Source organism: Cebus imitator, unplaced genomic scaffold (assembly GCF_001604975.1).
Source record: "Cebus imitator isolate Cc_AM_T3 unplaced genomic scaffold, Cebus_imitator-1.0 Scaffold215, whole genome shotgun sequence".
NCBI classification, from domain to species: domain Eukaryota; kingdom Metazoa; phylum Chordata; class Mammalia; order Primates; family Cebidae; genus Cebus; species Cebus imitator.
Genome location: NW_016107530.1, coordinates 1,790,371 through 1,803,038, shown reverse-complemented (window position 1 = coordinate 1,803,038; position 12,668 = coordinate 1,790,371). Strand labels below are relative to the sequence as shown.

The window sequence follows — 12,668 nt, the reverse complement described above, 5'->3', positions numbered from 1 at the left end:
GGCCTGGCTGTAAAGCAGAGGGGGGCGAGGGAAGCCGGGCCAGCGGCTCTCGCGGGGAGCCTGCGTCCGGGAGGGGGTGTGGCGCCCAGAGCGCTGCTGTCTCTTGCAGCCAGGAGGCTGGAAGTCCGGTTTGGGTGTCTTCCAGAAGCAGCCGCGAAAGCGACGAGGGAAGAGGAACTGGCTTCCCGGGGAGTCTCCCCCGCCCCAAACTTTTCGTCCTAGTTGAGGGTGGGCGGGCGGAGGGAGGAAGCGTGGCCGGGGAAGGTGGGGCCAGCGTTCCGCCCGCCCGGGGCCGGAGCTGGGGTGAGTGTGTCTTTAAATCCAAGCCCCCCGCCCCTCGCGGTGGGGCTGGGGCTCGCAGGCCTGGCGGGGGCGGGCGCGGTGATTGGCGGCCGGGCCGAGTCCGCCCCTCGGCGCGGGGGACGCGGGGCGCAGGGGAGCAGAGCGGCGCGCACTGGCAGGGGGACGCAGCTCCCATCGCCGGCTAGCGCGGGCTCCCTCTCGCGTGGCCTCGCCGGCCCCGGCTGGCCTGCCCACCTCCGGAGCCGCCTCTGCCGCCGCATGGGCTGGGGAAGTTGGGAGGAGCGAGCAGGAGCCCGCGCCGGGCGTGCCCCGCCACTGCCTGACTCGGCGCCCGCAGTCCGGGCGCAGCGTGCCTGCATCAGGAGCACGAATGCCCCGCGGAGCTGCGGGCTGGCAGGTACCGACGTGTCCCAGCCGGGGGCTGGCGAGGGGAGGGCAAATCCGGAATCCTATGGGCACGCCCCCCCCCCCCCCCCAGCCCGAGACTGCTCTAGACGCCAACTCCCCATCGCCTGGAGAGGTGAGGTCCTGGGCCTTCACCCCAAACCCGCTCAGGACTGGTCCCTGGGAGGCAAAAGGGACTCACAGGGAGCAGTTGCTGGGTGGTTCTGTGTGTTGGACCCTGGGCTACCCCCTCTCCCGAGTTTCCTGGGTCTGGTAGTTTCCGTGTAGGCACGGGCTGGCGACAACTCCACTTTTCATTACCAGGCCTGGGAGCACCGACAGGATCTAGGCTTCCCCGCGAAGTTAGGGGGAGATTGGGGAGAGGGAAGCCGTTTCATGACCCAGAGATGGGGTCCCGGGACTCACCTCTAGGGGGCTCGAGGCCCGCAGACCCCGGATGAATTCAGAGGTGTCAGCGGGCACAGGCATTGATTCTTGGCCCAGTCTGGCCCTCTTCCTCTGTAGGCCTGGGTCTCCGAGGAAAGTACATTTTTCAGTTTAAAAGGGTTTTCTGAGTGGGCAGTAATCTGTCAGAAGGAGAGTGGTCTATGGGAGACCCGCAGCACCGAGCTCCTGAAGGTGGCCAGGATGGTTGGAGCCCTTTCATGACTCTTGGGTTGTCTGAGATGGGAGTAAAGCTTCATGGCCCCAGGAATCTTCTGGGCATCTCTCCCACCCAGAGGCCCGGGCACCAATTCCTTGGCTTCTGGGCAGAGCAATCTGAACCCAGTGGCTGAGCACCACTTAAATGGCAGTCACTGGGCCATGGCCCTGGAGTATGTGGGTAGGGGAGGATTTGGAGGATTCTGTTCTCAGGAGGCTCAGGCCCTGCAGGGAACATGGTTCATAAACAAAAGTTCCCTGATGCAGGGTTTTGATACCAGTCCTGGTGATAGTGGAAAGCAGAGAGGCTACACACCATTGCTACATGAGTAACCTAGGCTGTGGGACCACCAGGGCAGCAGAGATCCAGTTTCCATGCAAGCAAGTAAATGTGCTGAAATGCTCCAGCCCATGCCCACTCTTCCTTATTACCCTGCTCGAAGGGCAGGGAGCAGCAGGGGAGCTTAGGAGGTTCTCCTGCATCCATCCCCACTCCCAGCTTTGTTTGTTTCCTGCTGATGGATTTCTGAAGCAACCCATTTGGTTTCTTGGTTTGGGCTGAGCACGGGACTCTCCTAGCTCGCCTGTGGCTCCTGGGGTTTGGGGTCTAGAGCCAGTCTTGTAGGAGGTTCAGAGGCAAGTGGGAGGAAGTCCTCACTTCCTTTCTGAAGAGCCTCCATTGCTGGGGTTTTGGGGTACGTTGGGAGGCTGGCAGGCACTGGGCCAGTTTCCTGTGAATGCAGACAGACCCTTGGTGGTGCATGCAGCCTCCTCCCTTCCCTGGCTAGTGTTGGGGGTGGGCACAGTAGGGCCCAGGTGGCTTGAGGTGGGTGGTTCCTGGCACGGTTCTGACCTCACCTCTGTGAGGCTCTGCTGTATCTGGGTCTCTGCCCCCCTCCCTCATTGTCCTTGGCAGGTTTCTGTTTTTCTGGAACACTTTGCGGAGGTGGCAGTGTGCTCATGCCCATGGCCTTGGGTGCAGTTCTGGGAGTGGGAGTTGCTGAGCTCACCCTGAAGCCCTTGGCTGGCACTGTGAGAACCTGTGTGAACACAGTTGCCTGCCTCCAAACAGGTGTGCACAGACCTGGGCACCTGTGGGGGATGCCTGTGTGGGCAGAGACATGTGTGCACGTGTGTGGTCAGGTTTACAGCTGCATGCGCAGAGACATAGAGGAACTGGATTCATATGTACATGAAGACAGACACAGGAGGATGGTGGGGGTGAGCAAACAACCTGGGGAAACAGACATGCATGGGGAGAGACACACATGAGCTCAGCGTGGGCCACATATGGGCTGCAGACACGTACATAGATCTACACCATCACAGGGGTTTGAATCTACCCACATGGGAGGCAGACATGTCAGTGGACAGACATATAGGTGGCCCCACCAGAGCACAGGGGGATGTGAACCGACATTCCCAGACACAGACGCAGAGCCACAGGGAAGCAGCTGAAGTACCTGGGCAGAATGGAGTTGGCTGTGAGCTCCCAGGGGCACAGACACATATGTTTGCCAGAGCCAGCTGATAGCAGAGGCCAGTAACCAGACACAGGTAGGTTCTGAGAGGCAGGCCGAGGCACTCACTGCCTGGTTATCACTGTTTCTCTGGGTGGCACAGTGCCCAGAAGTTGTCCTGTTTGGGGTGGTGATGGTGCAGGTGCTCTGTGCTGGGGCTTATTTCTAGATTCCCACTTTGGGGTTTGAGGACCCCAAAAAGCTCAGTCTCCTGTGTTTTACTCAGTCATTTGGCCTCTCTGCCTCTGCATTGCAGGGCTAGGCTCGTGCCTTGAGAGTACCAGCAGGTGCTCTTTGAGCTTTGATTCTTCTTTGGGTCTCCAGAGGCTTCCTGAAGTGAGGCCGTGTGGCCCGAGTGGGATGCTCCGATTATTCTTTGCCTACTGGAATCGAGGAGGAAATGCCTGGGGATTCTTCCGAACCCAAGCCTGCGGGTCTTTGGCAGGGATGGGATGATCCCCCGAGGAGAGAGAGAGGACACGTGCAGCTGAGTCTGTGATGAGAGCCACTGCCCTCTGGGGCTGGCTTCTCATCTGCTAAGCCCTGGGCTTGCACAGGGAAGGGGTCCCTCACCTGGCTATGCTCAGGTCTCGTCTGCTCAACCTGGCACCTAGGAGCCAACCCAGATTCTAGATATGGTTTGATACTAACATACCCTGTAACCTCCAGCCCCAGGTCATTCAGTGTCTGGGTTTCCTCATCTTTAGAGTGGGGTCAGTAACCCCCACATCCTTGTGGGTTCTGTGGGAGACAATTAGTGGAAAGCGTGTGGCCCCGTGCATGGCATGGAGTGAGCTCCCAGTTGATGTGGGTGTGGGGGCCTTTGATTATGAGTCTTCCCCTGTGGCCACGACTCTGCAGGGCTTCCTCAGCAGCCAGGTGCATGGCCCTGGGCCCCTGGGTGAGGCCTAGAGCAGGCTGGGTGGGCCAGGCACCCCTCCTATGAAAGCCGGAAGGGTTTGTCTTTGCTCTGTGCCCACCAGTCCCTCCTTAGCCTTGTGGGACCTCCATACATGGAGTCAGGAAATGGTAGGCTGCCGGGGATATGGAAGCTTGGGCCTGCTGCCTGCTGGGCCTCTGGGAGGGGAGCCAGTGGTTTGCTAAGAATAGTCCCAAATCATGGCTCTCACCTCCCAGCGGGCAGCCCAGCCATGTGCCGCCCTCATCTCCGGCCAAGACACTTGCAGATGGGCTTTTTATGTTTCCTGTGACTGGTGCTCAGCACAGGATTGGGTCTGGGAGCAGCAGGCTTTGTCTGGGAGGAGGCTCTGATTGCCTTCCGAGGCCTTTGGCTGGGACCCGGGGAAAGAGAAGGTCTGGAAGCTCTGGCCTTTACAGTCCCTGAGTTCCTCTTCCACTCAGGGCTTTTCCTGACACATCTCCCTCTATCCTCAAATAGACCTGTTGTGATTAAGAACACTGGCTCTGGAAAGAAACCACCAGGGTCTGAATTTCTGCTCCCTCCCTTATGAGCCGTGTGGCCCAGGGCAAGAAACCTAACCTCTCTGTGCCTTGCATAACAGGGTTAAGGATACTAACTCCCTTATAAGAATGTCACAAGGATGAAAGGAGATAATTGCAGAGAGCCCTCGAGACCCTGTCTGGCTCATAGGAAGTGTTTGGTAAACAATAGGTGCTTATGTTATTATTATAACATATTCTCTCAGCAGAGGCCAGGATGCTTGCACAGGACCAGGTGGTGGGAAGGGACCAGGGTGGCATCTTGATTTGGGTTCCTGAGCTTTCTTGGCCCTGGGTTCGGTATGAGGTGCAGGGACTCTGAAGGTAGATTAACCTCAGTCCCTATCAGGAGGTGAGTGAGGTACATGCAGATACCATGTCCGGTGCCGTGATGGAAGGAGGGAATAGCTAGCCTGGGGTGCATGTGATACTTCATGTGGGCTTTGAGGGATGGCCAGGAGTTTGCAAGGGGGAGGGCAAGGCTTCTCCAGCAGAAAGAGCAGCATGGCAGAGGTGTGACAGCCTTTGGGAAGCATTGTATATATTTCCCATAACTGGCATGTGGGCTGGCTTTGGCTTTAAGGGGTGCCCCTGCCTGGGGCACTGATGAGAGAGGCATGTGGGGTGTCTGGGTCGTCTGCACGTTCATGGAAGGGAGTAGGGAACATCTTTGGGAAGTGAGTGTGTCGCTGGCCAACACCGTGGGCTCCCAGGGAGCTGGGGCTTTTAGAAATTCCATGAGGAGGGAGGATGTGGTGCTGAGAGGGCTGTGGGTACCCTGGGAAATGGCCAACAGACTGGGCTGGGGCCATGGGAGGGGAGAAGGGTGGGTGCCCTGAGATGACCTGGGACTCTGCCAGCTTCTGCATCGTGCCTGAGCCCCAGGCCTTCCTCTCTGCAGGCTGTGCCGGCCTCTGTCTGGCCTTCCCAGAGTGGAGGCCTGGGATGCTGGGACACTTTTGAAGAGTCTGTTTAGAAAGCACAGAGGGGACTTCTCCTCCCCTTTTCCTTTTCTTAGAACTGGAGAACCTCCTGAAGGCGTTAACCCCTTTCCTGCTGGTCACACAGTGGCCCATGGATATCCCTCCCTTTTTTTTAGGATCACTATTTTATTGTTGACCTTTCTGTTACGCGAGATGTATACATCAGGTGCTGAAAGGTACAACACTGCAACTGGGCGCCACCTTCCATAACTGAACAGGCCAAGAAAGTACACTGAACATCAGCATCCGGCAATATATTTGTTTGAGATGGAGTCTCACTCTGTTGCTCAGGCTGGAATGTGGTGGCCCGATCTTGGCTCACTGCAACCTCTGCCTCCCGGGTTCAGGCGATTCTCCCAACTCAGCCTCCTGAGTAGCTGGGATTACAGGTGCCCACCACCACACCTGGCTAATTTTTGTATTTTGAATAGAGACGGGGTTTCATCACATTGGCTAGGGAGGCTGAGGGTGGAGAATCGCTTGAACCTGGGAGGCAGAGGTTGCAGTGCGCCAGGGTCAAGCCACTGCATTCCAGCCTGGGCAACAGAGCAAGACTCCATCTCAAAAAAAGAAAGACCTCATCAGCCTGATCTGAGTGGTAGTTTAGCTTTGCCTTGACCATCATCTTCACGCATGCTCCCTCCCTGTCTCCCAAGTCAGCACTGTCTGCTGGAGCACAAAGACTTCTGGAGTGCCCTGCAGGTGCCGCCCTGCTGGCCCACCCCAAGGCGTGCTGGGAGGAAGCTGATTTCTGGATGCCTCAGAGAGAAGGGCCCTCCCTAGAGTTGGCCCCCAGAGTTGCAGAGCATTTGGGGAAGGCGTGGGGCAGTTTCTGCTCCAGGGGGCTCTGAGCTGGGCCCTAAGGCATCAGGTGAATAAGCCCTGGGCTGGCATTTGACTGCCCCTCTGAGCTTAATTTTCTCACCTGCAGAATGGGCGTGAACATTTTCCCCTGACTAGCTTTAATTTTTTTTTTTAACTGAGATGAAATCCATTGAAAGAAAATTAACCATTTTAAAGTCCACAATCCAGAGGCATTCAGTATTGTCACAGTGTCATGCAAACACTGCTTCTCTCACCATCTAAAACTTTCACCACCCCGAAGGAAAACTCCGTGCCTACTAAGTGGGTACTCACTATTCCCTCCTCTACCACTGTGCTTTTATTTATTTTTTTTAAGAGGAAAAAACAATTTTGCCTTGGTGTGGTGGCTCACTCTTGTAATCCCAGCACCTTGGGAGGCCAAGGTGGGCAGATTATGCGGTCAAGAGATTTAGACCATCCCGGCCAACACAGTGAAACCCCATCTCTACTAAAATACAGAAATTAGCCAGGTGTTGTGGTGCATGCCTGTAATCCCGGCTACTCGGGAAGCTGAGGCAGGAGAATCGCTTGAACTGGGGAGGCGGAGGTTGCAGTGAGCTGAGATCGTGCCACTGCACTCCAGCCTGGCAACAGAGCAAGACTCTGTCTGGGAAAAACAAACAAACAAACAAACAATTTTGAGTCCTGCGTGAAGTGTGCACTTTTGGAGAAAGTGTCATGGCCATGCAGCCACCTCCTAGGCAAGTCTGCCAGCATTTCCATCACCCAGAAGGGCCTCATGCTGTCTTGTAGCTGGACACCGCTCCCATCTTGGGCCCAGGCCTGATCATCTAATTTCTGTCACTATGATTTCGTTTTTTTTTCTGGATTTTTCACATGCGTGGAATCATATAACAAGTAGCCTTTGGTTACTGGCTTCTTTATTCAACATGATGTTTTTTGAGATTCATCTCTGTTATTGCATGATTTAATCGGTTTCATTTCTTTTTTATTGGTGAGTAGTACTCCAATGTGTGGGATATGTTAAAAATAGTGTAATTTTTTTTTCTTTTTTTTTTTTTTAGACAGGGCCTCATTCCTGTTGCCTAGGCTGCAGTGAAGTGGCAGAATTTCAGCTCTTAATTTCCTGGCCTCAAATGATCCTCCCACTTCAGCCTCCTGAGAAGCTGGGACTACGGCGCACACCACCACGCCTGGCTAATTTTTGTATTTTTAGTAGAGACGGGGTTTCACCCTGTTGCCCAGGCTGGTCTTGAACTCCTGGACTCAAGTGACCTGCCTGCCGTGGCCTCCCAAAGTGCTGGGATTACAGGTGTGAGCCACCATGCCCGGCCTAAAATAATCTTCACAAAAGATTCAAGTAGTAGCTTCGTAGAAAGTATAATGTCAAATTCCCCTTTCCCCTCCTTCCCCTCTCTCTGGTCTCCGGAGGTAACACTGTCAGCAGTGTGCTGATTATCCTTTTTTTTTTTTTTTTTTTTTTTTTTTTTTTTTTTTTTTTTTTTTTTTTTTGTGTGGTTTTTGATTTTGGGGTATAAATGAGCTCAGACTTGGTCCATAGCTGTGGGGCCTGCTTTCATCTTACAGCACTGCCATGGGAGTTGAGAGCACATGCCCTGAGCTGGGGCTTGGCGAGGCTTTGGGAGAGATGGGAAGAAGTCTTCTGCAGGTGGTTAATTTAAAGCAGGCTATGGAAAGGGAGGCATTGGATCAAATGGGATCAGTCTCTCTAAAATAGTCTCTGGTTACCCGTCTCAGGGTCTAGGTGGATGTGCCCTCCTGCCGCTTCACCACTGACCCTGACTTGGCTGCCACCCATGGGGGCTGCTTCTTCCTGTCTCTCTGAAGTGTTACTGGAAGGAATAGGCCCAGGAGAGGGCAGTTTGTTGGGCTGACAGAAGAGGGACCCTTGGGGAGTTGCCCCTTGCCAAAGCTTGTGGGGGCCTCCCAGTAGCCATCCTGCCTGGCCTGTGTGGGTGGAGGATGGGATACCTGTGGCCTCTGAAGAAGGGGCTGCCTGGGTTCAGATTTTCACTGTCCTGGCTCCACTCCAACTCCAGCCTGTGAGACCTCAGCCAGTCGGGTTCTAGGGGCTCCATATTGTTATGCCGCTTTCCTTGACACTGCCATCTATGTATAAATGAACCCATCCCTTGCATCCTAAAGTTGGTTGTTTTCATTGCTTTTAAGTTTTTTTTCTAACTTAACAATTGAAAGACATGGGTTTCAGGAGATAGGAATCCTATGTGGTGGTCCAGGGCAGCCCCCTGCTCACCCAGGATGGGGTTGTCTTGTGACTTGGGGTCTCATTCTGGGCTCAGGAGTTCTGTACAGAGAGGGAGAGGACCTGGCGGGAGTTCCGTGTAGATGGGTTTGTGGATGTCTCCATTTCTCCAGCTCAGTGTTGCTCAAATGTGGGTGATACGTGGACTCCCAATGCACAGCTCTATTGAGATCGAATTCACATGCTGTACAATTCACCCATTTAGTAGCTTTTAGTACATTCAAAGAGTTGTCATCTCACCACAGTCTCATTTTACAGCATGTTCACTGTACCCGTTAGCATCACTCCCCAGCCCCAGCCCAGAAACATGCTGTCTATCTCTGTATATTTGTCACTTCCAGGCATTTCATATAAATGAAGTCATACAGTTGGGTGAAGTGGCTCATGCCTGTAACCCCAGCACTTTGGGAGGCTGAGGCGGGTGGATCACGAGGTGAGGAGTTTGAGACCAGCCTGACCAACATGGTGAAACCCCGTCTCTACTAAAAAATATGAAAATTAGCCAGGTGTGGTGGTACACGTCTGTAGTCCCAGCTACTCAGGAGGCTGAGGCAGGAGAATCACTCGAACCTGGGAGGCGGAGGTTGCAGTGAGCTGAGATCATGTCCCTGTACTCAGCCTGGGTGACAGAGCGAGACTCTGTCTCAAAAAAAATAAAAATGAAGTCATACAACATGTGTTTTTTTTTGTAGACTCCCTCTCTTTTTTTTTTGAGATGGGATCTCACTCTGTTGCCCGGTCTGGAGTGTAGTGGTGTGACCTCGGCTCACTGTAGCCTCTGCCTCCTGGGTTCAAGTGATTCTCCTCCCTCAGCCTCCCGAGTAGGTGGTATCACAGGTACTTGCTACCACTCCCAGCTAATATTTGTATTTTTAGTAGAGACGGAGTTTCACCATGTTGGCCAGGCTGGTCTCAAACTCCTGACCTCAGGTGATTCATCTGCCTCGGCCTCCCCAAATGCTGGGATTACAGGTGTGAGCTACCATACTCAGCCCTCTCTCTCTCTCTCTTTTTTTTTTTGAGACGGAGTTTCGCTCTTGTTACGCAGGCTGGAGTGCAATGGCGCGATCTCAGCTCACCGCAACCTCCGCCTCCTGGGTTCAGGCAATTCTCCTGCCTCAGCCTCCTGAGTAGCTAGGATTACGGGCACGCGCCACCATGCCCAGCTAATTTTTTGTATTTTTAGTAGAGACGGGGTTTCACCATGTTGACCAGGATGGTCTCGATCTCTTGACCTTGTGATCCACCCACCTCGGCCTCCCAAAGTGTTGGGATTATAGGCGTGAGCCACCGCGCCCGGCCCTCTCTCTCTTTTGTAAGAGTCTCACTCTGCTGCTTAGGCTGGGGTGAAATGGTACAATCATGGCTCACTGCAGCCTCAATCTCCTGGGCTCAGGTGATCCTCCCTCCTCTGCCTCCTAAGTAGCTAGGACCAAAGGCCTATGCCACCACACCTGGCTAATTTTTAAATTTTTAAAATAGAGACTAGGTCTTGTGTTGCCTAGGTCTCGAACTCCTGAGCTTAGGACTCCCTTTCGAACAACAACAAAAAAACCCTCACTTGCTGATTGACATTATTCTTATCATAATGTAACTGAGATGGGTATAAGACCAGGCATAAACGCCCTAAAGTTTTTATATAACTGTTAAAAAAAACCAGGAAATAATAGTAAAACCAGAAAGCCAACTCATTCCCAATGAACAGTGTTCCTTTAATTAGAAGGATGTTAACTGCACCTACATTGCCAACCGTGGGTTGGTGGTAGAGAGCTTTTTGGGCCTCTCCTGTGTCCCCTGCCTCTGTTTCTTGGGCCTGCTGTATAGGGAAGTACTAATAATGTTGGGCTGATGGGACAGTTTGGGGTAATCAGACCTCACATTTAAGCCTAGATGCATGTGAGCAATCCCCGAATGTCTGTTTTAATAGGGCATCGCCTGATACCTGGAAAGCTGGCTTGTTTGATTGAAGATAAGGTGGAATAGTGGCGTTATTGAAATCTGCTTGTAGTGGCTCTTAAACCCACTTCTTGTAGGAACTAGGAACTTGGCACAGAGATAGGCTTTGCTCAGTTCACGCAGATGCTCTCAACATGCACATGGTCCTGACTGCTAAGAGGCTGGGCCTTTGAATTGGGCACCTCCAGGCTGCTGTGGGCTGTGGGGCGGCTCTGTCCTCCTCCCCACCCGCTTTTTCCCTATTTGAATCACAGCCTTTCTTTGTGCTGTGTGTGATGATGTCGTCTGGCCTTCGTGGAGAAGGAACTGGATTGTAAACACAGGAGCAAACTCGAGGCCCAGATCGTAGGGTACTGCTTGCTTGTGTATCACTTCTTGGGAATCTTGGGGTCTCACTCCGTAGTGCATGTTTGGGGGTAGTGGGTGGGAGCCATGGAAGCACACGGGCTCGCTGGCTGCCTGCCCCCTACCTTGGCTCATTCTGGCCCTCTCCAGCTGCTGTTTCTTCTTTTTTTTGAGTTGGGGCCTTGCTCTGTTGCCCAGGGTGGAGTACAGTGGCGTGATCGCAGTTCACTGCAACCTTGAACTCCCAGGCTCAAGCGATCCTCCTGTCTCAGCCTCTCAAAATGTTGGACTTACAGTCATGAGTGACCACTCGTGGCCACTTTCTGGCCCCTAAACAAGAGGTGCTTACTGTAGAACTGTTTCCTTAGTGTCCTCACCCGTAAGTGGGTCTGTGAGCAGCGCAGCTTAGGCCACAGTCTGGGCTCTGCGGACACTGATGTCTGTAGTGGGACATGCTGCGCTGACTTCTCTCCAGATCCTCTTTTCCTCTGTCTACCTTTCGTGTTGCTTTCCACAGTGGCCTGTGTGAGCCTTAGGACCAGTTCCCCTTTTGGGATGCTGCTTCCTTCTAAGCTCACAGCTGAGGGCGGCGGTGGCTGCCTGGACCGTCTGTTCAGTCCTCACCACACACTTCCTTCCTCCGAGTCTGGCCTGTCTCAGTTGGCAGCAACCCCATGCCTCTAGGTGTTCAGGCCAAACACTGCAAAGTTGTCCCTGGTTTCTCTCTCTCTCTCTATTTTTGTTTTGTTTTTTTTGAGATGGAGTCTTGCTCTGTCGCCCAGGCTGGAGTGCAATGGCACGATCTTGGCTCACCGCAACCTCTGCCTCCTGGGTTCAAGCGATTCTCCTGCCTCAGCTTCCCAAGTAGCTGGGATTATAGGCACACACTACCACGCCAAGCTAATTTTTGTGTTTTTAGTAGAGAAGGGGTTTTACCATGTTAGTCAAGCTGGTCTTGAACTCCTGACCTTGTGATCCTCCTGCCTTGGCCTCCCAAAGTGCTGGGATTACAGGTGTGAGCAACCGCGCCCGGCCTTCTTTCTCTCACACTTCAGAAAAGACATGCCAGGAGAGGCACTGGCCTCACCTTCAGCATGGACGCAGGATGAGCTGTGTCCTCACCTGTCCTCCACCACTGGCCCCGCCTCCAGCATCACCTGCACTGTTGCAGTAGCCACCTGATGTTTCTGCTGGTTTCTGCCCTTGTCCTCAACCAACTCTTCTAACACAGCAGCTAGCAGACCTTGTCAGAACTTAAAACTCAGGGCAGAGCACTTCTCTGTCCCAAGCTCCCCAGGGGTTCCCTGTATCCTCACAGTGAAAGCCAGTGTCCTTACTGTGGCTTCCAGGACACTGCCATCCAATACCCAGCCGCATGCTCACCTTACTGCAGCCCCATGGGCCAGCTCACGGCTCTTTCAACACCCTAGGAGTACCCCACCACAGGACTTTTGCACAGGCTAGCCCCGCGGCCTGGGATGCTTTTCCTCCAGAGAGCCACGTGGCTGCCCTGTCACTTTGTTCAGGTCTTGACTGTCATGTGCGGCCTCCCCTGAATCCCTTGTCTAAAATTTCACCTCTTCCCTGCATTTCCTTATATACTATTTTACTAATTTATATAGTTTTTTTCTGTGTCTCTTGCTAGCATGTGTGAGGCAGGGATTTCTGTACCTCTGGCTCCTAGAACAGTGGCTCACACATAGGTGGCATCCCAGAAATGTTTGTAGGATGGCTACATGAAGAGAGAATGCATGAGACCATTTTATAGATGAGAAAATGATCCTCAGAAAGGGGGACTGGAACCTGGTCTCTCCACTCCCTGCCCAGGGCTCTCTGGCTGAGCCATAGTTGCCACCTCCTCTTCCCCATATCCCTGACTCCAGAACAGCCATGTGAAGCTTGTGGGGTTTTTTGTTTTGTTTTGTTTTGTTTTGTTTTTTTTTT

At 53.5% G+C, this 12,668-nt stretch overlaps 1 protein-coding gene across 3 annotated transcripts in view; it reads left to right on the top strand.

Moving 5' to 3' along the window:
* The first annotated feature begins 281 nt into the window (after positions 1-281).
* PALD1 (phosphatase domain containing paladin 1) overlaps positions 282-12,668 on the top strand; it is an 85,697-nt gene continuing 73,310 nt past the window's right edge. For 2 of the 3 annotated variants that reach the window (XM_017548871.2, XM_017548870.2), the window contains exon 1: positions 402-700. The gene's annotated coding sequence lies outside the window, so the exon portion shown is untranslated. Of the gene's footprint in view, positions 304-401; positions 701-12,668 lie in introns of those variants that run through there. The other variant, XM_037745832.1, reaches the window with a different exon arrangement.